Source organism: Phasianus colchicus, chromosome 3, assembly GCF_987193195.1.
Source record: "Phasianus colchicus chromosome 3, bPhaCol1.hap1.1, whole genome shotgun sequence".
NCBI classification, from domain to species: Eukaryota; Metazoa; Chordata; class Aves; order Galliformes; family Phasianidae; genus Phasianus; species Phasianus colchicus.
In genome coordinates, this window is record NC_143438.1 from 50978113 (window position 1) to 50999520 (window position 21408).

The 21408-nt window shown below is 37.0% G+C and overlaps 1 long non-coding RNA gene across 1 annotated transcript; it reads left to right on the forward strand.

Annotated features, from left to right (window-relative positions):
* Positions 1–170: 170 nt before the first annotated feature.
* Positions 171–19888, forward strand: LOC149918571 (uncharacterized). Its single transcript, XR_016465576.1, has 3 exons — positions 171–360; positions 17562–17631; positions 19802–19888. It is a non-coding gene; the product is annotated as an uncharacterized LOC149918571 (long non-coding RNA).
* The last annotated feature ends 1520 nt before the right edge of the window (positions 19889–21408 follow it).

Consider the following 21408-nt stretch of genomic DNA (forward strand, 5'->3'; position numbering starts at 1 on the left):
CATCCTGGGACATAATAAGGGGAGGATTTGTAGGCATTCCCAGGAAGGCAATCTCACCAAGTGTTGACTCAAAATGGTGCATTATTTTAAAGCATCATATTCTACACTTCAGCTTGCAAGAAAAACACTCTCAGCGCCTGCCTTTTTTTTTTTTTTTTTTTCCTCCCCTTCTTTTGTTTTGAAAGAAAACAGCAGGTTTGCTTTTACATTTTGCCGAGGACTCTCGCACGATGCTGGTTCCACGAGATGCAGAATGGCAAACACCGGTGCCGTGCGCCTACCGGACCGCGGCTCCGAGGCAGCCCAGGACCGGGGAGAACCACACCCACCTGGAGGCATTAAAAAGCAAATGAGGCTCAGGTGAGGAGGGACAGCCCCGACAGGAAAAATCAGCCCCCCTTTTATTCCGCGCGCTTTCTTAAAGTTATAGCCCATGAAATGGTATCGAAGCCAAGAGTTGTGATGAGCAATAAAGGAGGGAAGCAGTGTCTGATAATGCAGTTCTGGAACCAAACGCAGCTTGGAATGGAAGGAAAGTGAGCAGGAAAGATACTGCTGGTGTTTGTTATTTTCATACGTACTGCGGTGAGTTTCCCGAGTTTGCACCTGGTAGTGCACGTACTCTGTCAGTCTTTGTGGCTAATCTGAGCTTTTGCTCGGATTTGCTTATGAAATGCTGACTTTCCCTCAGATTCCTCTTTGTGTTTTCAGGTAGATAGACATAATAATAACAACAATAGTTAATTAACTATGCTGTTTGACCGTTTATTCACTCTCACAAGTGTGCTACAAAATGCAAAGCATACCATATAAATAATGCTGCAAACAAGCAATCCAATTAGAATAATTACCATCAGCTGGAGAAGACCAGCCTCTCATACTCCCTCAGCCCATCCATCCCTACAGGCCTGAAAAAGCAAAAGGCTCTACAGCATATCTGGAAGGGGACCAGCTCTGTGTTCTGCCTGATGCTTCTTATAGTTCTGTTATTGCCTTCAGGTTTCTTAGTGGAAATACTAACCAGGGTAGAAAAACTGCTCTTACAAACACTGTTATACTGAATCTTTTAGCCTTGAATAGCTTTCTACTAAGCAGGTGGCTTCCGTCATTTACACTTTTGTAATCAAAAGTGCTATCATGCTCATGGACTTTCCTGGTTCTGGGTGCTGTGATCAAGAGAATCTAACAGAGCAGGGATAGGTTACACTTTTTTGCACAAAATCATGTTACGAGAGCAGAGCAGAAACCTGTGAGTTGCTTATGAATGTGGATGGCTCCTCGAGGCTTCTGCTATTCTTCTGCAGCATGACCCCCCAGAGAATAGCTTGTTCCAGAAGTAAACTAGTAACAAGTGGGTGTAGTTAGGGCTTAGGAATTAGAATTGGTGCTAGACTGAGATCATCAACAGAACTGATAACTAGATTGCGATCATCAGCCCTTTTCACATATATCATGTAAATGCCTGGCCAAGATTCAAACAAGTGATTTAGAGCTCAAAGAGTTTATCTCATAACTCAGCTACAGATTGCATTTATGAGTGTGTTCTAAGCAGTGGAAAAATAATGGACACGTTAACATTCAACCTAGGAGATCTCAAGGGCTTCCAGAAAAACCTTGTTAAAATTCTATGATTAAGTTGAAGAGAGGATTAGGGTAATTCCCATGTTAGTCATGGAGTTGAGTCTCTCTTTCAACTTGTCCAAATTAATTTTCATTCCTAAGGTTCATAAAAATTCTGTAAAAAAAAAGAATGTTTTCAATTTGGAACATACTAGAGAGCTCATGGCTTCAAATATTTTGAAAAATAAAAGAACTTTTCCCTGGTGGGTTGATCCATACATTTAATATGCCAGGTACTGCCACTGCCTCTTTCCTCAATTCAAATTAAGCACCTTACTGACAGTTTAGGCCTTGATCTGACAAATATTTATACATGTGATCTCAGAAAATTCCGTCGTACTACACACTGCATCCTGCTGTTCATATGCCTACGTATTTACAAGGTGGAGGCTATACTGCATTATTTAGAATTAATAAAGGAAGGATAAATATAACAAGCAAAAGGACTAAGAGCATATTAATATATCCACTTTTCTTGTTTTCATTGCATACCACAAAATATCTGTTTCATTAAAAAAAAAAACAAAAACAATAGCAAAACATTAATTAATAGTTTCCTCATTCTCTGCAATCTTGTTTTCTTTCTGAAAGCATTCAGTTCTTAGTGCAGTTTTATCATGATACTGGAAAAAATAGGGGTTGTTTCTTACTATGACATGAGAAGGATGCATGTATTATGAGCTAACCAGGATTTTGTGCATGTTTCTCCAGCCTTTCTTATATGAAGACCATGCGAGTTATGGAAAGGTGTCTAAGGGTGCTGCAGTCTGTGGGCTGCTCTGCTCAGATTGGAAAATCGTCTGAGTTAGGATAAAAGCAGCATGTAGCAGATGAAACTGTTTGTAGCAGTTCCATTGCTTTAGCAACCCTCAACATCATTAATCTCTGTCATGTGTATATTTAACATACATATATATGATTTGGTGAAAGAGGATTTTCCTTTTTCTGATAGCTAAATCGTAACTGCCACCAGTTATATTTGTGTTAATTGCTAGTACATTTTGCAAAGGATATCTCTATGGAGAAGAAGCTGAGCATGTGTAATCCAGCTGAGATACTACATATTTGCATATTGTATAATTTGCTTTATGTCTATACCCTATGTTTGATGATTTGGGAATCAGCATAGTGAAGCTCATTCAGCATCGCTGCCCAGTGCCTGTAAGCTGTTCAGTCTGGAGAGTTTCTATCGAAAATCAAGACAGAGGGAGAGATCTTCTGATCAACAGCATCTCTGTTTGGTCATATATCATATATAACAAACAATTATCTTCCAGAACGATGTCCTTCCGTACTAAAATGTTGTGATAAAGGATTGAAAAGACGGTAACTTGTAAGAATGGCGTATGATAATTTCTGATCATCACAAAAGAAAGTTTTACAGTTTCATATAACTGTTCCATTAGAAAGCAGTCCAGTAGAAGGAGTAGGACTTGCCTCTTAAAAAGCTGATTTCACTAAAATCAGTCAATTTTTTTTTTTTTTAATTTGCTCATAATTCATTTATTTGAAGTGAAATATCTCCTTTTTCTTGATCAGCCTCTCAATGAAATCATGTAACCAAATCTTGGGATCAGAAGTCTCACCTTTTTCAGACTCACACAGTCTGCAGAGTCCCAGACTTCCTCTTCATTAAAAGCCAGAATTCACTGGCAGAATGCCTGTTAGTTTCTCTAAAAGTTAGGTAACACATAGAAAATAAATAAATAAATAAATATTGATATTTCCAGAATAACAGCCTTATTATTGCTGACTTCCAGGAAATAACAGTTAAGGAACTGGAATCCCAATCATTTATTGTAAACCAGCATAGATAATAATTTGTTTAAATGAAAATGAAATTCATGTGGGTTGTCTCTTCTGTTGCTGAGCAGAAATTTTACTAGCACCTATAGTTAAATTTGCTTAATATTTTCTATCCCAAAATCTTATTTGTATTTACTGTTCCCTTCCTTTAGTTAACTAGATTGAATTTTCTGTGCTGGTTTGCTGTTTTAAGTTTTTTGATAACTTTAGAAAAAATCTTTTATCCTTTTTGAAGAATGAGATCAAGGAAAATATTTTATTTTTGTTATAAAATTGTTTTTGCCATCTCACTGAGGGATTTTACTCCGAGGCTCTGGAAAACAGCCTTTAACTTTGGAAGGAACCTAGTTCTTATATTGAGGGTGTGTCTTCCTTGGCCTTTATTAAAGTTGATCAAAATCTGGTATTGTTGCAGGTTTGAAAATTATGTTGATGTATTTTAGAGAAGTTTCCTATCTGTATACCCTAAATCTGTCTGCATCTAATATTCCCCTTATTCTCCCAGCAAGCACTGTGTTGCAAAAATTTTGCATCTAAGCCATCTTCACTGAACAAGTGAGCATTCACTGTTTGGAGACTGCAGCAGCTTCTCTGGAGTTTACAAGAGTCTGTGGTGTATTGAGTGGCAGAGAGATGGTAGGGACTATCTATTTTCATATCCTTGTTGTCCCCCTTCAAAGGGCCTGACAGCACAGAGCTGGTTCTGACTGATGTCTCAAAGGAAAGTTGAAGAACTGAGACAAATGCTTCTCTTGGATGTGGCACTGGAAATAAAATTGCTGTGCTTTAAAATTTACTTAGTCAGAAAATTACAGAAACATATGGCTTGCTTCAGTGAATAAACTGTTTTCAATATAGGATGTAGTTGCACTTCATAGATATCTCCTTTTGTAGTGGATTATAATAGTGATAATTATGTTTATCATAGGAAATGTGAAGTTAGAATATAAAATGGCCCAGTGTGCTAATATAATTGGTATCCTGTTGATACCTTTTTCTGGTTCGAGGAAAGAAATTGCAATTACAAAAAGTGAATTTTAGATCACAGTCAATGTTCTCCAAAGTTGGAGATTAAAATACACATTGTATATGGTTTGTTCCAAGGATGAAAGAAGTTTAGAGCATTTAGAAAATTAGGAAGTTGTGGATTCAAAATTGTTTTTATTGACAGGTGGATTGATAATAATAATGCTCATTCAAAGTGTTTACAATCTGGCTGCAGAAATCCTATCCAAGTTAAAATCTGACACACAGTGAAATACCCATGCTGCAATATTTTACAAAGTTCGTAGAGATATGATGATTTTTAAAAAATCCTCATTTTGAATCATTTATACTAGGACTTCTAAATGGCTTTCTTCTCTGATGTGACATTTTTGAGATCTTTCTGTTTTGCAGTAATGCAAGTCTGAAATGTCCCTAATGCTATATAAATTGACATGTCTGGATCATCAGTCTGAACTCCAGAAAGTCTTTAAGTATTTATTCATGGAAGAAGGATACTCTCCTTTGGGTGAAGGGACCTGGACCCCTGGAAGCCTGCAGAATTGGGGTTTGGGCCTCATAGCATCAGGCCTTTCCAGTGGGAGAGATGGTGAGAAGTTTTACATTTGTGCCCGAAAGTGGGCTCTTTCAGATAGAAAGAGCTGTTCCCATGGCATTGTGATGTGTTACAATTCACAGCTGTCCACCTTGTATCTACCCAAGAGGCCTCCATCCCCAGAGCTAAGGGAATGTGCTCATAACCTCCTCACCAGTTGTGCAGGCTGCCATGTTTGATGAAACAGGAGTTGAACGGTACCCTTAAAAGCTACCAGGCAGCTGATTGTTGGTTCTTTTTTATATATAAAAAAGAATGATAACTGTGAGACCAAAGGGTAGGAGGGCTGTTTGGATGAAAGTGTCAGCAGTTGCCTTGGCACGATGGCTTGTGTTCCTTTGTGAATGTCCTACATCTGCATTAGCAGTTAGAAACTTTTCTCTGCTGCTTCTCACTTCAGGGCCCGTGGGGGCTGCAGAGTACTTGTCATCTATGAAAACATGGCCCGTATTTTATAGAGTTACAACAGAAGTACTTCTGAAATATAAAATTATTATTATTGCTATTAGTATCATTTTTAGTCACAGCCCCAAATTTGTTCCTGTGTTAAGGAGCACCATTTAGTACATGTGCTGATTCTGGGAAGAAATAATAATCTAGGACTTCAGTTCTTTGGCTTTAAAATAAAGTCTCTTCCTTTTTCTCCACTGCTAATGGATCGCATCAACTGCTTATACATTCTGAAGTCAGAGGGGACCGTTTTCATCATTTACTTTGACCTCATTGTAAAACAGGCTTAAGAATATTGCCTGGTAATTTTCCCGACAGGGCCAATAACTTGCAGAGAGGCAGGGCATGTTTTTATAGCAGAGATGGAGGCTTGATTTAAAGTGACAGAACCCACCACAAGCTTTGTTTGTTGCAGTTATTTTTTCCCAGTGAATGTGTTTCCTCAGTGGAAAATCTCACTTCACAAATCAGTGACAGACGCATTCTTAGCCTTGCCTGGGCCTTTCTTTGAACCACTTCAGAGAGGGTGCAACATCAACTACTGCTATAACTAAGGCTGTTCACTGCTCCTCAGCTGCAGGCAGCAGCAGGGAACTCAGCAGGGGCTAAACACCCAAGCATTTGCTCTGATTTGCAGAGAGGCTGCATCCAGCACTGAGTGGTGTGCTGCTGTTAACTGGCCTGATGCTATCCCAGTGGTATCTCTATTACACAGCACTTACTCCACAGCCAAAGATAAATAGTGAAAGAGCTTATATGCCTCATAGGGTTTATCAGAAATTCTTTATGCATGTTTGTGATTTACTTTAAAACCATTAGATTGGAAATGTTAGATATCCTAGTTTAAATGAGCAAAAGTGTATAGGATGACCTTTCGTGTAATACTGGCTATAAAATGCTACTGAAATAATTGCTGCTTGAACTAGATACTTAAAAAAAAATCCAATTTTAATTTAAAAATTACTGGTGATGGAGAATATAATGTTACCTGTAGTAAGTTGTTCCAGTGGATAGTTACTCTTCCCTTTAAAAACGTCTGTGTCATGACTGGACTGCATTTATCTAACTTGTCTAATTTCCAGTCATTGACTCTTGTTATTTCTTTCAGCAATAAGCTGATGAGTTGCTTTTTCATGTTTCTGTTTCCTGTATAGAACTGCAGACTAGTTACCTTTGATAAGTCTGTACTTTTCCTCATTAAGCTAACTAAAGCAAAATTCTGGAGTATTTCATTAAAATACTAGGTTTCCAATCATTTAATAAATGTTCTAGTTCTTCTCTGACCCTCTAATTTTAAACATTCTGCTTGAAATACTGGCACTAGCACTGCACAGTGTGTTTCACTACTAGCTGTAATCATTAAAAAATAATAATAATTTAAAAAAATGATGTACAGGATTCCTGTTCACTCTTTCCATATCAACAAATACAATGATCACATTAATCCTTTTGTCACACTATTGCTTTGGTTATCATTCAGAATCACAGCTTACCAAAATAGCATTCCACTCTCTGAAAAACACCCTGCAGTATTTGTTCCAGGCATCTGATTTTTACAGGAAGAACCCTCATTTTCCTTTGCACCGAAGCTTTTGTAAATACATTCCTTGCAGCTCCACTTTTGGCAGTCTTCCACTTCCATCCCACACTGATCACTTTATATCTCTACATGTTTTCTCCTTGCACTGATTTGGTGTCATCATGACCAGACCAGACTGCCTTTAGAAATAAAGTGCCCTTAGGAAGCCAGAAGTGTCCCACTCCACTGCTAGGTAACAGTGAGTTTCCATATCCATTAGAGCACGTATGTCCCTTTTGATTCTGCCTGAACATGTCCTGGGCTTCTGAAGAGAAACATGTGTAATCCCACCTGGAGATGAGTCAGTAAATTGTAAACATATTGTTGGAAGAAATCCCTCCAAATCTGGGCCAAAAAGTTGCAGTAAAGAAACTGAAGAACAAGAAGACTAGAACAGGTCTGATAATATTGGATGTGCTACCATTGTGAGGAGTTGGATGGTGTTAGCATCTAAACAAAGAGTTATATGTTGTTTTCCATGAAAACACAAGTTACTTGATTCGGTGCTGTGTATTTGTAAGTCTACAAACGTATGCTAGGCTTTGGAATGGTGTGGAGTTTTCTCCATGTGTATTACTTTGCCTCACAGCTGTACCTTCCTGGTGCCTTATTTTCCACAAGCTTCAGTCTGAACTGGATGACTTTGCTCAGCAGTTTTTAATAGTTTTGGAGAGGGTTCGTTGTTTTGGTGGCTTCTATGCTTTTTGAATACACATCCATACCATGATTCATCCCCTAGAATCACAGCACTGGCTCTTTTTGAGGGGAGGTTGTGAAATAAAAGCTTACAGTTAGCCATTGCTTGAGAATGCAGAGGTAAGACTTTCCTCCCTCCCATATTCCATGAGAGTTTAAATATTTTGTGTTTTTATGACTTTGTTTTCCTTTGACAGCAACCTTGTGTTGACTGTAAATTCAGCCATTCATACTCTTCTTCCTTTTAACTCAAGTGCACGAGTTGTATAAATGAAGACAGGCTGCAAAACAATAGTATTCACAGCGTCTCTCCCTGCTGAAGAAAGTGACATTTATCAGGTGCTGATTTAGAAATAAATTCTAGATTTGTTTTCTTCCTGGTATCACACACCTAATAAAGAAACAGAGCTAAAGAACTCTGTATTAGCTGTTTTCAACACATCTCCTTCCTTAGTCTTCTTTAACATAAGGCTTTCTATAACATAGCAGCGTGCTTCAATTCATTCCTGCGAGAAACCCTTTTTCAAAAGCTTCATGTTTCTGAGATCTGGTCTCTTGGTCATCATTGCTTGTACAGAAAACAGGCAAATGGGGTTTAGATCTGCTGAAGGGTCACTTCAGTATGGAGGTGGGATATGGTTACAGTTCACATCTGGATTTTGGGTGTTTAGTTTTCCTCCAAAAAACGGACTAAGTGGGACTTTGGAAGAGAAGATAACCCAGCATGCGATGCTTACTGTAGTGGTAGAGCCAGCATGAGAAACAATGAAAGAACATTGGCTCAGTGTTGCATTAGTGCACTCAGCTTTTGCTGTTATCGGGATTTCATAACATAAATGGACAAAATTACATTACAGAGACATTTCAAACTTGAATAGAGATTTTTAAGACATTACAAACTACTTGCCCTTAAGCAGTTACTTCAGAATGTTATTAATTTTGCAGTATATTTTACACTTATTTGTAGGTATGATAAAAAAGAACTGAAATCTAAGATGCATGAACTTCAAGGAAGAGAAGCTTTGCTACATACGCCCAGATAGCTAGTATTTCTCTGTACTGTTTCAGCAGCTGGAGTGCTTGTATGAGTAGGAGAGAGATGGGGAAAAGCTCTTGATAAAGAGCACCCTTGTGCATCTTTGGGGTTGGCCTGTTGCCTGTTTTGAATAAGATCTTTCTGTACCCCAAGAAAATCTTTTCTCTTGGTAGCATCCTTGAAAGTAAGAATAGCGTTGATTAATATAGAATGCTATTAGCAACCATCTAATTACTCTTCTTTTATCTGTCTACCCAAGAAATCCCTGAAAGCGTACGTCAAACACCCAGATGCTATCACAGAAGTTCTTTGTAGGAGAGGAGAACCAAATATAGCTCATACTCTCAAAGGAAGTCAGAAGAAATCCCAAGGTAGAAAAGTAGCTGGAAATAGTATCCCAAAACTGTGGGGGAGGTGGGAAAGGGGAGAAGAATTGTTTTTTTGTTGGCGCTGATACTATGAAGAGGGCAACATGATGTGCCTGAGATAGTTCTCTCACGCTGTAGCTTGTATAAATGGGGCAGCCGTCTTTCACTGAGAATCAAACAGATAACCATAGGAAATGAAAGAAGAAAATATCTGCTTGGAAGGATTATTGAATTTGCTGTAGCAGAAGGCCACAAAGGGACAGCTGAGAAGCAAATAGTTTCTTATGCCAAGACCAGGGGACAAAAACAGAGGAAAAAGCTCTGGAAAGAATCAAAATGAAGAAAATGAAGGGAAAAATGGCATAAATACATATCTCCAGCAGTAGGCTGAGCAGCACAGCCTTGAGATCTGCTGCCATCTGTGTGGGAAGCGTCGTTTCAAGCAATGGCTATAGAAAAACTTCACACAGTGATCACCATCTCCTTGTTTAATCCCTGCAGAATAAAACAGATCCTTTCCACACATCTATGGGGAAAATCCAGTGTTTAATAAGTGGTCCAAAGACACCTTTCATTTTAAGACTAAGCAAAATGAAGCCAAAGTGTTCTTTTTCCCACCAGAAGAACCTAGAGAAAGCACTATATACTAGGGAAGAGAAAACACAACAGATCTTTCCTACTGAAACGTGAAACCTTAACACCATTCTAATATCCAGATTCACAGGAAGCAGATTCACCTTGGGCAGTGCTGGAAATGAACCCTAGTTCTTGGCAACGTTGATGTTTCCACATTAATATCAGTGAACCTTCCTTAATGATTGAGGAGGCCTTGCAGCAAGATGAAAATTCTGTAGGATTTTGGCTTGCTATCTTGCTGAGGATCAAATTGCACAATCATGCTGAGAGTCCTAAGGAAATTAGAAGTGCAACCATACAATGCCATTCATAGGTCTCTCCAAACAGCCAGTGCTACTGGTACGTAGCAACAGCACTGGGAGCACAAAGGAGCAACAGCACTGCTCCTTGCAGTACTTCTGTTCTACACTATGTTTGCAGTACTTCTCTTCTACACTATGTTGAGCTCCAATAGTTAGCTCAAAACAGGCAATCAGCAGGTAAAGTGAGCTTTCTGATGATACTGAGACATGGTAACACCTTGCCTATGCAGACACATAGGAAAGCAGCCTTTGTCATCCTGACTTTCTACTGTTCTTCTAGGGCACTTTTGCATCACTGCCCTGGTCCTTGTCACTGCAGGTTCCTTATTTAACAGTAGAAGCCAACTAGGAAAATCTGTACCGTGCTCAGCCTCTTCCATGAGCCAGATGACCACGACAGCTGGAGTTGCTCAATACTGCATAGTGTCATCCATCTGTTGTAAAATTCCAGTTGCATAGGCATCATCCTATTTGTATTAATAGGATATATATTCACAGCATTCAAGATTCCTCCAAACATCTTTACAGCAGTTCAAAAACAACTGGCAAAAATAATGGATGTCACAAAAGCAGTGATGAGAGTGTTAGTCTCAGCTGCAGTTTGCAGTTTGAAATTTGTATCTTCAGGGACTGTCCTGAACTATGAGAAAAAAAATAAATAAAAAAAAAAAAGCAAAATATGGAGGCTTGGGGTGTGTGGTAGAACATCATAGGGCATCTTCCCAGACTGCTGAAGGGAACATTTGAAAAAATGTGGTAATGTGAATATGCATTTACATTGCATTACTGATGAGTCTACTACAAGCTGCTGTTGTAAAGTGATATGCATGTACTTGTGTTTGATATTGCTACATAACGGAACATAGAGTGAAATGGTTCATCTTATGTACAGACACTTAGCAGTGCAGCTTCAGAAAGGCATATGTGAAATATTTCCTCAGCTGATTTTACTTTCAAGACTTTGTTTAAAGTTATACCAAAAGCTTCTGAAAAGTCTATTTAATTGATTGCCACGACTCTTCCCTAGTCATTTTCATCTAAAAAGTGGACGGAGCTCCGTAAAAACACACTACAAAATTAGGAATACAACTAAACTTAGTAAACCTACTGAAACCATACCATAACATTCTTACAAAACAAACTCCCATTGAATAGAATTATGGTTGTATTTAGAAGAAAATAATTTATGTTATCCTAACTATATGAAATTATGATAGAGTACAGTGCCAATGCATATTAAGACCTATTTGCACAGACTTAGCTAAAATTTAATCATTGCTAGAGTGAACTGAAGGACAGTCTTAATTTTGTTTATGTCAGTAAAGAAAACTCACTTGTAATAATAAATTAAAACTAACCTCTTTATTCTATTTGTGTTAAATAGAACGCTTAATGGAAAAATCAGAAATATAACAGGCCAGCAAATACATTCATTTGTATCCTGTATTTAAGGCATTAAGCAGTTTCCTATCAAGTGCCCTGCCAACAGTTTAAATATGGACCTTTCAGAGCTGCTTATGTAGTTCCAGTGACTTCAGCTGATGTTACTACAACTTTAAAGCCAGGAAGGCTCTAAAGGCTTGGGTAAAGGAGACTACATCTGGTTTATGTTGTTGCCTTTATGTTAGGTTTTTTCAACTGGTAATTCTCTATTATAAAAATGTTATATTTTCATGAGTGTTAAATCAAGCCCTGCGTAGACAAATAAAAAATATCAGAAATTGTAGACCCAGTGAAAATTGAACACAGAAGTACTGGTTTCCTTTGACTCATTGAAGAAGCCTTGCTGTTAGGATGAACTACCTAATAAGATCCAGAAGTCACTCAGAAAAAGAAACAACAAACACAGCGAACGTTTTGAGTGTGTGCTAACTGGTCACGTGTGAATCTGGCTTTCCCACAAGCAATGTTATCTGCTGGAAATGAGTCCACTGGCTTCACTCATTTTTACATTTGTCCCAATCTTAGTCTGCTTTTTTTCTTTCCTACTGAAGGGAATCAACAGTGTGCCCTCTCCTGTACTGTGCTTAACTTAACCATCTGCTCCTTCACTTACCTTCTCTTAACTTGGTTCTGTATACCCAAGAATTATCCTAATTACCTGAAATCAGGTTAATTTCCAGAACTCTGTTGATTTAATTTCTTAGGTTCCAAGCAAATGTTGTATAAGGCACTAGCTACTAAATTGCTAAACAAATACAAGGTGATCAGACCTTGACAGATGGCTGGTGTTGAAGTCCTTGTTACAAAGATTCCTATTGTTATTTTTTTAAAACCAAGGTAGAAATGGTGGATTGCTAGCTGAGAGGATGCACAGGCAATCAATATGTTTACAGAGGAAGGTACAGAAAATCTAACTTTCATTACTCAGTGCTCCAGCCACTTACATGTGTGTATATTAATTACGTACTGTACTCCTGGAAAAAAAAAAAAGAAAAAAAAAAAAAGAAAAAAAAGAAAAAAAAAAAAAGGAAGAAGAAGAAAAAGAAAGTACAATATGAGGCAATTTTCAGAGACTAATAATGCTGACAGTGTGTGTCCTTTTAACTGAAGACTCTTTTTCTCTTCAGCTCTCTTCAGCAAGAGGGTAACTTCTTTAAAATACCAAATTTAATCGTAGTTAGCACTGCAATGATAAATAAAAGATTTTACTCTCTACAGGAGGCTATTTTTTGACTGATGAAAGGGGAGAGATGTCTGACAGAATAATGGGATTAATTTTAAAAAACACACTAAGCTTTGGACATTATCTCCAAGGGTACTGACATGACTTTAAAGAAAATACAAAAGTTTATTTTTAAGGAAAACACTGGAAATATTAAGACAGTAGGCATTTGATTGGCTTTGAGGACTTAATAGACAGTTTAGTTACCTTTCAAATTGTTGGCTGACAAGCCAAGTGTACATTTCAAACAAGTTGTCTGGAGTTCACAATCTCAGCTTCTACTGGCTGTACTGGAAATCATACTGTTCCTATCTTTGGTAGTAAGTCTAAATTTTCTTGAGCCAATTCTTTTGGGTACCACTAACTTTGCCTGCCAAACAACACAGGCAGATAACTCTCAGGCACAATACTGTACCAATTAAAGATGAAAGGTTATTTATGTTTCCAAGGATTTCCTTTGAAAGTGAGATCCTTATCCTAATACCTTGACATTAATTCATCTTCAAGCAATGTAAAAGAGTATTTTGTCATAGGAACACACAGCTGTTTGCAGAGAAGCATTTGCATGGTCACAAACAGATGCAGAGTAAAGATATTACAGGAAAGTACTTTGAATTTCCTGACCTTCACAGAATTAAAGTTTCAACTTTAATCAGTGCTAACACAGTTTCTCTCCCTTCTACTCTTTTCACAATACAGTAAAATTTTATTTTAATATTGTCAAGTGTGTTGTAAAGTCTCAGAAAATTGAAGTGGCAACTCTCCAGGATCTGACTGTGCTAAGGGAAGAGATAAATTATCTTTCTTGAAGGAGTGAGCAATTGCTTCATGTTTAAAACCTCTCTTCTATTAGAAATGAAAAACAAACACTTGGATTTTGCTCTGTGACCTCCCTCCAATGTCCAGGAAGAGAATGACTTAAATGTCAACCAAAGCAGGCCTTCACATAGGAGGAAGAAGGAAAGTAAGGGCTTCTCTCTTTCAAAAAAACCCCCAAAACTACCACTGTCAAAAGACATTTTGAGGACAGGTGTATTATTATGCATTACATCAACTGAACTTTCCAAGTTTTGTTGTTTTAAGCAAAAGAGATGTTAGGAACATTTTAGATTAATATTAATATAACTTCTGGCTCTGGAACAAAGGACATTTGTAACATTTTAAATATGAATAAAGTACGCTTCTGAGCAGGATTCTTGTCATACCAGAAATATTGTTTTGTACCAGATATACAGTTACCCTGTAGTATTTGTCTGTCTTTCCATATGTAATAACAGAGTTCTAACATTAATAAACAGGAACCTAAGCAATATAAGCACCTCTACACGGAACGTTAACTGCAATACCAGCAGTCCTTTTCATTGTTAAATTTTAAATCTTCATTGCCGAATACACATGAGACAAAATAAATCATTTTCTTTAACTGCAGAAACCTTTCTCCCCCGGATTCCTTTCTTTTCCCCTCCAAGACTTTTTCTTGCTATTTTAGTGATAACATAACATGTTAACTTCTTTATGCTGCAGTTTGCTGATAGGAAATTTTATTGTATGTGTTAATATAGGAAAGCTACCAGAAAGTTGCTTGATCTTCTTCCAAGTTTTAAATACCAATTTTGAGCAGCAATAGTCTCATTCACTAATTGCTGTTTATTTCTTGCATGCTGCTGTATTTTTCCTATTCTTATTTTCTCTTTCTCCCATAGCTGAGTGTTTTTAATTGCAGCACAATTTTTCATTCTGCTCAGGTCAGTTTTATTTCCCTCCTTCCCTCAGCTTTAATAATATTTATAGAGAAAAATACTGGGTGCTGTGTTATTTTTGGATTTTGCTAGAAGTAGGCAATCTATCCTAGCATTGTGATAAAGCTAAGGTTGAATAGCATTATAAGGGAGGTGTGGACCTGTAAACTGTAAAAGCTGCTTAGCAAAAATGCATTTTCAGGTTATCTTCCCATTCAAGCAATAATTCTCACTGTTGCAAAATTGGGATCTCATTGCTAAAGAAAAAGAGAAAAAAGTAATTATCCTTTCTATGAATAAGCTAAAAAAGAAACAGAGGCAAAATCTCCTTTTTTTTCTACTTCTGAGAGGATTGCTTCTTGTTCTAGGTGCTTTAAACATGAAACAACCATTGTATTCTACTTTCACATATTCTTCTCATGTCTTCTCTGCCACTTTCTCCTCTGATTTAGGCCTTCAGCCTTTCCCTCAATTTTGACTTGACTTTGTCAAGAAGTGGAAATGAAAACAATGAAGCTTTTGCTTCTGTTTCCCAGATTCATGGTCTCTTCAGTCATCATAGAAGCTTTTCTAGCATGACCTAATGCTTCAAGGGAAAAGAGTAAGCGTCCATGTTGTTTTAGTGTCAACAAACCAAACTAGTCTGTACATTCTAAAGAGAAAGAAAAGCTCTCTCAGTATATGCTTCTATATATCTCTATGCGTTCATAGGACATTGAGCAAAATGGTCACTATATAACCCAGAGAAAATCATGTTTGATGCATGTTCTGTGTTAATTGCCTCTCATCCCTTTCTGTCTTCTCTGCACTTCTTTTTTTTTTTACTGCATCTCTTTCAATTTCTTACATTTTATTCACAGTGCATTGAAATTCAAGGTATTCAAACCAGAATAACTCAATATTTGATAAACTGAGTACTAGAATTTTAGGTTTCTTTTTTCCTTCTTTATATCCAAAAGATATTAATGATGGTAATAAGAGGCTATTCAGAGTTTTGCATGATAGGTAGAACATAAGCGCAACATAATAATGAGCCTCTTAGCAAACCCCTTTTGACTTGTTTGTATTATTGACTCTGCTTATCAGGCTCCTACTGAGTTTAGGACCTTTTTTTGTTCTGAGTACTATGCAAGCAAAGAAGATAAATAATTCCTGAGCTAATTAGGCTAGTTTTAGACTTGGCAGAGGGAGTGAAAGTAGGAATTTATTCTTCATTTTCAAGTAGGATGTTGAAGAAAGATTGTGTACTCTCTATCCTTGAGAGTATTTTATCCTGATAAGATTTGGCTTGTAATAATGATACTACAAAAGATGTTATAATTGAATAACCTGTTTATACAACCAAAGAGAAGAGGCTCTGTAAATTGAGTAGATGCTATCCTGGGTATTCTTAAATTTAAAAAACCCGAAATTTCAGAAAAGTCAGTGAGAAAAAAAGTAACTAAGGGAGGACTTCTTAGCAATCCACTATTACATAGTACTTGAAGCTTAATAAACATTGACTTATGCTGCTAGAAGTCTGATAAGTGCTTAAATTACAGTTATTGTTGGAACGCTCTGCTGAGGTTTTCATAAAAATAGACAACTTGGAACTGCCAGAGGAAGTTTTCTTGAAAAAAGTCACACATAAATTAATGTAAAAGGTTTTGTTAGCTGATTGAGTAAATACTGAAGTGCACCCATTAAGAGGCTTGAAAACCTCTGCTACAGTTTTATATGAATTTATTGAAACATTTATGTTAAATAAGGTACTTTAATCTTAACTCTTTAAAATACACTCAAGCTAGTTAGATCTTTAGTTCCTCTTCTGTCTTTGGAAGATCAGGGAACTCTCAGAACTCAGAGCTACGTACTGTGTGTATAAAAGCTGAAATTCCTACTTCATTCACAAAGCTGGAATAAGCAACAGGTTTGCATCAGGAAAGAAGAAAGAACTTGTATAATGGCAAAACAATTAAGTTCAGTTTTACAGTCTGACTGAAATTTATCTAATTGAGAATCCAACAGTAAATATTAGTCTTTTCCAGGCAGTAGTCTCTCTTCGAATCATTCTTCCCATCTCACCACCTAACTTGTCAGCAAATTTTGTTGGCATTTACAATGTAAGAAATGTAAGAAATCTTTAAGCTGGGCTATGGTGTACAAAGCACTGCTTGGAGGAAATAGGTCTATTTGTGTCATTTTGTAAAGCTGCAGGCAATTAAGTCACAGGATTTTAAAAATAAACCAATATTTCAACTATACAAGCACTGATTCCCAAGTCTCTTCCAGATAAGTATTTTTCTATTATCCACTATAGCTTTACAATCAAAATTAGGAGCAAGCAGCAAACACGGGATCAAAAGCAGATTTTTTTTTTCCTTTTAGGGTTGAGGCAAGATAAACAGCAAAATTATTGTCTTTTCCTTTCATGTAGTCTATAGTGTGATCAGATATTCAATCGTCAACGTTGATGATTTTCTATTAAGGAATTATTATTTACATCAGCATCAATTAGATCTCCTCCTCAGTAAATATTCTACCCAGAAATTTTCCTAGACTTTTGGATTCCTTAATGTTTAAACTGAGTAACTATGAAGTCCTAGATTATTTATTTTCTTAAAGAGTGTATCTCTACTATTACTTGAACAGTTATTTTGCTATTCTGGCTGCTGCAGATGTGTCACAGACATCTCTGTACTATCTATCAAGTCACATGCTGTTAAACCCTTGCCAAAACTGTCTTCACATTTTCCACTAATAAAAATCACAGTATAGAGAAATTGTCACATTTACAGTGTTAATATAAGACTTAAGACTTAATATATTGAAAGGGTGAATAAAACAATGGCTTTCAAAATGCCTGAGGTTGTGAACCACAGCCTTCAAGACTACTTTTTTCTTTTTTCTGCTATTTTTTGCAAGCTTTGCCATTAATTCATCTTGTACAGAAAACAGTAACTGCTCAACAACAAAGTAAAATTAAAGAGATTTTCTAACTCCTAAAAGAGATTGAAATATATTCAATCTTGAGAACATTTGTTAGTGAGCCTGCTTTACTCACGTCTTTTTCATCCTCCCACAGAAGGAACTGCAAAATCTGAGTTATGGAGACACTGTTACTCTGAGGAAAAAAGTTTGTGTTTGGAGATCAGGTAGGTGTGCACAATAACTTTTCAATTTCTTTTTTTAAAATATGCACTTATATGGTGACATCCCCTCAGATGTACTAATTTTACATAAAGAAAAGAGACTGGAGGAGATCTGTAATTTATTCTCAGTAGGAAATATAAGATATGCAGTCTCTAGGGAAGATGGCTGAGGGGATGAAAAGACTTTATTTCTTCCATTAAACAAATCAGTTGTATGTATGAAGAACAGAGTGGAGCACAGTAGTAGTCCTGTGCAGCCTTGTTCTCATTTAAGCATTATGCAATCTAAACATACTACAGAAGAATAAGGGGAAAAAAAAAGAGTAAAAAGAGAAAAGATTGAAACTACATGGATCACTCCAAAAGTAATGCCTCCTATTTTTTTTCCATGGAAATGACAACAGATATGAAGAGCTCAAAACCATGATTTGGTAGAACAAATTCTCAGCTACAAAACACAATTTTTCCACAGTCACTACCATTAGCTATGCATTTTTGCCAGCAGTGAACAAGAGCCTGCATGCTGTGTTTTTAAAAGTTTGTACTCGTGGAGGAGACCCACTGTTGCTGTCTCTATTGCTGAAAAGAACTACCCGCTGCCTCACTGTGCTCACATCCACTGGTTGGTCTCCATCAACATTCAGCAAGTGTCAGTGAATGTCAGTGGTGCCATTTTTTCCACACGGAAGAATTGGATGACACACCTTTGTTTCATACAGGCTTCCATGTCAGACACCATTCTGTCAGACTGCCTCTCTGCTGCCATCTGCCACACAGCAACAACATGTAATGGAATATACCTCTGGAATATACCAAGCTGCCATACCACCAACATCCACCTCTGATGTCATGGGCCAACAGCATAAAGTAGGAGGCATTGCATTTGGTGGAGCCCTCATATGGATAAATTTGGCATGCAGGAAAACTAAACTGCTCAAATGAAGCTAATGTGGTAGATATTAGACTGAGTACAGTTTTAGATTTTAATTTTTAAGAAAGATATATATTAGCTGAAAGTAGACTGAGAATAATTAAGAATTTGGAAAATCTCACTTGCCAGAGAAGAGTCCTTATGTTTTCATAAAGAAGAAAAACAGGAGAAGCACATGATTATGATCTTCAGATATATAAAGATTTGCAATATAGCAATATAGCAAAAGGAAAAGAAGGAATATGCAAGGAACAGACAAGAAATAAAGTATTATCAGGCTTCCCAGGTGTGTCTTGTAGCAAGGCCGTAGAGAAGAGAGGTACGCCACAGACTTTAGGAAGATCACATAGAGTTCTATCTAGATTGGTTAGATATATGGGACTGTGTGGGATACCTCAGTGGGTATTAAGGGAGCTGGTCACTTTAAGACTCTCATCATTGAACTCATGTCTTACCAGAATTCCCAACTGCAGGTGTAGTGAGAGCTTTGCAATCTCATATCTTGAAATCAAAGCTAGGGCACAATTATTGCTATCCATTAAGTTGTCTAATACCTAACATGTTAAAACTAAGAATTTCACCACTTAGATTCCTTTAATTACTTTAAGTTGACATGACACTATTTATGAATATTAATATGATAATCTGTATGAATATTCACATACTCCTACTTAGGAGTATTTGCATTTATAGTAAAATTTGCAGAAAATTTATTACCAGATGAGTGTGTTTTGTTGTCTGTCCTCTGCCCCCCTCTGAAACTGCTTTCCTGACCTGTTTTGGTTCATAGCTGAGGGACAGCAGTAGATTTTCCGTTCTTTCATTTTTCTTTCTGAGCTTTCCAAACAGGAGTCAGTCTGGTCTAGAATTGTACCTTAAGCAGTAGGCTGAAAGGCAGGGTATATTAGCACTGCTAATTTGCTTCTGTGGCTGCTGAGCCAAAACACACTCACAACTTCCTACCTTGGAGTTCAGCCAAAATAAATCTGTGACTACACTTACCCAAGCAGATACACACTTCAACATTTAATTCCTTTTTATGAACATCATTCTAAAAAACTTCTCCTCTTTTAGCGTAGGAAGCACTATCTTTATACATGGCTTAGCATCATCATTGCTGAAGGCAATGGGAAACAGGAGCCATTTTGAAAGAGAACAAGTCTTTGTGTTTTGCTGAAAAAAATGTACGCCGTCTTCTAATGAAACTAAGGTTCAGCTCTGTGCTTCTGTGTTATTTCAAAGGTAACTGTGTGCTTGCTGTACTGCATCTATCCTAAATGGAGGCAACGATGGTGGAATAAGAAAGGGTGAGTGTATGTGTGTGCGTTTAAATGGATTATTGCAGAGGAGAATGTGCTGGGCATGTGACTCTGCAAGGATGGGCAGGGAATCATGAGGAAGACTAGGGCGGACACCTTAGCCATGTGGGCTCTTTTGCCACCAGAAGTGGAAATAAAAAGATGCTTTTGTGTGCCTTTAAGAATCATTCCTTCTATTAAACCTTCAATTGAATGTGAACATCTAGACAAATTCCTGAATCATAATAAAAGGTTATTCCATGATTTCACTTGATGTAAGAGATCAGAGGCAAGGGTAGTTGTGTTCCTCGGCTGTGCAGACCCACTGCTAAATTTTTAGGATTAACTTTTAGCATTTTGTTTGCATATATCTTACACTTAAACTGCATTTTGTTTATATTGTTAATAATGTTCTTGGTCAGGTAAATACAATGGAGTTGGTCTAACAAATTTGGAATTGGATTTTCCATCAGAATCCTTTCCTGGAGAAGGCTGTGTTTTGACAAGCATTTGACAATTTCAGAAATTGCAAATCAAGGCTCTTTGTCTAGGAAAGAATAAAATCAATCACTTTATGATTTGTAACAATGTTTCAATTAGAAGTTTAAGTTAATTAAACCAAATCTTAAATAAATGACTAAAATTAAATTGTTGACTGAATTGTTTAAATTGAGCTCAATTGTAGAGAATATTCTTGAAATCTTAATTTTTTCTTGATTTGCGGTGGGAAGAGACTAAAAAATCTTGACCTCTCTTCATGATGATTAAACTGTTTCCCATTCAGATTTAATCTCTAACAGTATGAGAATATGTTTTAGTATAGATTTCAGTTACACACTGTCGACCTGAAGTCAGTTTTATTGTAGTCTTCTGTGATAAATTTATTAACTGACACCAATACATTAAGACTTAAGAGGAGGCCATATTGTAAGCTATCTACTGATAGAGACAAATTGTGGCTTAAATTCATTCTCAGCTCCTGTTCTCCCATTCACCTTCCTTCATTAAATGAAATTACTGGCATTGGTCAAATGCAGTTGTAGCAAAAAATAGTAATATTTGTAAAGGACATTATTCCACGTAGTAATTTACATCGTAGTCTCACAGCCACTCCTAAAATATTCTGTCTCCTACACAGACAAGCTTTACTTCTATCATAAAATAGCCCTTGTGTCTGAAGAACAGAACTACCACTCATCAGTCTTTATTCGAGAGCTTTAGGTGATTTTAATCACCTTGGCTCTATGCCAACACTTGTTTTGAAAATCAAGGCTGGGGCCGAGCACAAGGAGAAGAAGACAGGTTAGATATGCTCATGGTAGGCTACAGTACTGAGTGCATGTGCTTCAGCATTATCTTTTTGTGATTAGTTTTCGTAAGTGTTCGTAACTTCCTGCCTAGGTAGCAACTTGTAATGAAGTTGTGATGGGACAAGAGGATGGATGACACAGAAAGTTCATTTTCCTCTGGGATATGATGGATGGAGAAATCACTAGATTTACAATACTGAATAGAGTCAATGGAAAAGACACTGCAGAAATAAAGTTATAT